We start from the raw sequence: 4,801 nt of genomic DNA on the forward strand, positions 1-4,801 counted from the left end.
CTGTTCTTCTGAGTATGAAACAAAATGATTCAGTGTGTGTGTGAGGTGTGCGAATTATTCAGATTAAACTGCGAACGGATTCAGACAAACCAGATAGCACTCTTTATAGACTTGTTGAAAACTACAAACAACATAACAAATATGTATATCAAAGAGATGAAAGAGATTGTCACAATATAGTTTTAATTGATAAACTTTTGACACTTTAAAACTGCTGTAAGTGATTTCGTTGCTTCAAGTGGCATTTCCAAAACATTTCCAAACAGGTTTCCCCAACACTGTCCCTGTCGTCCATTGCTGGCCCTAAACTCACACAATTCGTAGAGAGCCGCTATCAAGTTTTCTGATTGGCTAACAAGCAAAGGCCACAGTCAGATTATTATTATTTATTTTTTTTTTTGCCATTTAAAGATCTTTTTTTTAAGATTTTTTTGTGTGGTATATTAAAAATTTTTAAACATGCTCGATATAATGAGAACTGCTGATACAATGACAATCATAAATGTTAACTTAAATGTTAACTTAAGCTTAAAGTTCAGGAGCTTCTCATTAATTACAGCATTGTCGCTTACTTTGAGTAGAAAGTTTCAGGTTTGGGAAATATTCAGGATATTTAAAATATGCTGGGCATTTTGGGCATCTTGAGCAGCAGCGTGAGACAGGATGGAGTTGCATGTCTGGTGAAGAACCTCCCTGTTGTTTTCTGTTTTCCTCCTACAGGTCTGAAACAACAATTCTCAAAAGTCCCGCTATAACAAAACTTGGGAGGATGAGACACATGTTTTTAATGGAAACAAAAACCATGCCAATGCCACACAGTAAGAGAGACCACATTGTTGCTCTAGTGTGATAGAATATGCAGGATAACATAGCTCCCTGTTCGATTGAAGGGTAGACAGTATTACGCATTTGTAATTAAATAAACTTCACTTGTTCTCAAAAGATACTTCATCTTGCTGAAAACAAATGCACAGCACAACATGCATTCATTTTACAAGAGCTCCTTACAGTACAATACTTTCAGTTGTGTGAATATTTACATTTCAGACAGCTCTGATTATTCTTATTCATGTGTCATTAGAAAAACATTTTCTATCAGTCGTTTAATATTAACCCTTAAATTTATGGGTGTTACGCCAAACATTATTACATACTCAGGTCTTTAGAAACCTGTCACGTATATCTATCACAAATGTATCTACAAAATGCCAAGACAGAGTAAATTTTTCAAAACATTTTCAAAACAATTATAAAATAATAGAATAGAATATATTTTGATAAAGTTATACAGGTGAAACTCGAAAAATTAGAATATCGTGCAAAAGTTCATTAATTTCAGTAATTCAACTTAAAAGGTGAAACTAATATATTATATAGACTCATTACAAGCAAAGTAAGATATTTCAAGCCTTTATTTGATATAATTTTGATGATTATGGCTTACAGCTTATGAAAACCCCAAATTCTGAATCTCAGAAAATTAGAATATTGTGAAAAGGTTCAGTATTGTAGGCTCAAAGTGTCACACTCTAATCAGCTAAACACCTGCAAAGGGTTCCTGAGCCTTTAAATGGTCTCTCAGTCTGGTTCAGTTGAATTCACAATCATGGGGAAGACTGCTGACCTGACAGTTGTGCAGAAAACCATCATTGACACCCTCCACAAGGAGGGAAAGCCTCAAAAGGTAATTGCAAAAGAAGTTGGATGTTCTCAAAGTGCTGTATCAAAGCACATTAATAGAAAGTTAAGTGGAAGGGAAAAGTGTGGAAGAAAAAAGGTGCACAAGCAGCAGGGATGACCATAGCCTGGAGAGGATTGTCAGGAAAAGGCCATTCAAATGTGTGGGGAGCTTCACAAGGAGTGAACTGAGGCTGGAGTTACTGCATCAAGAGCCACCACACACAGACGGGTCCTGGACATGGGCTTCAAATGTCAAACGTCTTACCTGGGCTAAAGAAAAAAGAACTGGTCTGTTGCTCAGTGGTCCAAAGTCCTCTTTTCTGATGAGAGCAAATTTTGCATCTCATTTGGAAACCAAGGTCCCAGAGTCTGGAGGAAGAATGGAGAGGCACACAATCCAAGATGCTTGAAGTCCAGTGTGAAGTTTCCACAGTCTGTGTTGGTTTGGGGAGCCATGTCATCGGCTGGTGTTGGTCCACTGTGCTTTATTAAATCCAGAGTCAACGCAGCCGTCTACCAGGACATTTTAGAGCACTTCATGCTTCCTTCAGCAGACAAGCTTTATGGAGATGCTGACTTCATTTTCCAGCAGGACTTGGCACCTGCCCACACTGCCAAAAGTACCAAAACCTGGTTCAATGACCATGGTATTACTGTGCTTGATTGGCCAGCAAACTCGCTTGACCTGAACCCCATAGAGAATCTATGGGGCATTGCCAAGAGAAAGATGAGAGACATGAGACCAAACAATGCAGAAGAGCTGAAGGCCGCTATTGAAGCATCTTGGTCTTCCATAACACCTCAGCAGTGCCACAGGCTGATAGCATCCATGCCACGCCGCATTGAGGCAGTAATTAATGCAAAAGGGGCCCAAACCAAGTACTGAGTACATATGCATGATTATACTTTTCAGAGGGCCGACATTTCTGTATTTAAAATCCTTTTTTTTTATTGATTTCATGTAATATTCTAATTTTCTGAGATTCTGAATTTGGGGTTTTCATAAGCTGTAAGCCATAATCATCAAAATTATATCAAATAAAGGCTTGAAATATCTTACTTTGCTTGTAATGAGTCTATATAATATATTAGTTTCACCTTTTAAGTTGAATTACTGAAATTAATGAACTTTTGCACGATATTCTAATTTTTCGAGTTTCACCTGTATGTTTTATTTATCAAAGAGATGATGTAAAACAAATTTAGAACAAGATACATTTATTTTACACTGACATTTCATGAGATGCAACCAACTTTAGTCAACTGTCAAACACTTATTGAGCTACACATAACGCATAAGCTACACATATGTATTTTTGAGTCTAAATAGATGCACAACTTACAAAATTTCATTAGCACACACAAATGACAATTGCCAAATCATACTGTTCATGTGTTACACTTGCTATAGTTTACTTTCACGTTGCCTCTTCATCAAATAGCAATGTCAAATGCAAAACAAGACAATCACTGAAACATCAGCACCACCCTGAGTAAGAAATAGCATGTAAAAGATGTATGTGTAGGGTTGGGAGGGTTACTTTTTAAACATATTCCACTACAGATTACAGATTACATGTTGTAAAATGTAATTTGTAATGTATTTCATTAGATTACTCAATGTCAGTAATGTTATCTAAATACTTTGGATTACTTCTTCAGCACTGGTAGATTTTTTCACTTGTTTTGACAATAAAAACTCTGTCAGTGCAGTAAGACAAAATACATGTTAAAAATACATTCTCTGAAAAACACAAATATCTTATGCAATGTTCTTTCTAAAACAAGATAAATCAAATTGATCTTGTTTTAAGGATTTTTAGATATTTTTACAGGAAAACAATAAAAATGTTTTTTATTAAGAATATGATTTTTGCCCTAATATCAAAGGTCTTACTAGAAAAAAGAAATTATGATCCAACGTGAATTTTCTTGATAAAAAATATGATGGTGTCTGGTAACATGTGCATGTAAAGGCTAGAAATAGCATTTTAGCTTAGCATAAAGCTGACAACTTACACATGGTTTATTTCTGCTCCAAACTTCAAACGTACTTCTCTGTCTGCTCGTATGAATGTAACACATCATCAGAAAGTGTTTCACCGCTGTTCAAATGCACTTTGGATCACATCATTTATATGTATAAATGTTTTGCATCTGAAAGGACTAAAGCAAAGTAATCTCTTCAGTAATCAAAATACTTTTTGAATGTAACTGTAAACTGTAACAGTAGTGGAATACAGTTACTTATATTTTTGGTTTTAAATATGTAATCCAGTTACATGTATTCTTGTAATAAACATAGAAATACTGTATATATATCCTATGATGGTAAATTTTAAATTACGTAGGAATGAAATAAAAAAAGTAGGATTCATGGAAGAAAAAAAACAAAAAGAGAAAAGAAAAGAAAAGACATCATTGCATATCTTGGGTCTTTAATGACCCTATACACTTGTGGTAAGAAAGCAGGTATAACATTTATTCTTTTTTTTTCTTCACAATTTTGCCTTTTCTTTATTCAGAAGTGAGAGAGATTGTTTGAGGGGTCGAGGAGGCCAATTGCACCACTTTTAGTGAGCCGCTGGCGCCCCCCTTTACATGGCATCCCTATGCATTGCACACCTATGGAATGATATTCATCTCATTATTATTAATGAATGCACACACAATTATGCATGTACTAGATAAATGTTGTGAATGTATTTTACTAACCACAAACAAATGCCATTTGATTTGAATCTGTGGAATTCGGGATTGAATGATTGTGCAGCGATTTGTACAAATACAGACATATTTGCAAATAAACATGTTCTGTTCTACATTAATAAGTCAAAAATTGCTCATGCAAAAATGAATCCGTGCATTTGTGGATCAGAAGACACGCGTGCATTTATTGACATCTTGTTCGAATCGATCGTGTTCGGTTCATTTGGATTTTGAGACTTCCTTTTCGCATTTTACAGCATTCCACACACACACACACACACACACGCACGCACGCACGCACGCACGCACGCACACACACACACACACACACACACACAACTAACGAACAAGCCAGTGCTATTCATTAACGTGAACACGATTCGTAAATGGGTGTCACTATGCAATGAAACAA

The sequence above is a fragment of the Xyrauchen texanus genome, chromosome 36 (assembly GCF_025860055.1).
Source record: "Xyrauchen texanus isolate HMW12.3.18 chromosome 36, RBS_HiC_50CHRs, whole genome shotgun sequence".
Classification (NCBI taxonomy): domain Eukaryota; kingdom Metazoa; phylum Chordata; class Actinopteri; order Cypriniformes; family Catostomidae; genus Xyrauchen; species Xyrauchen texanus.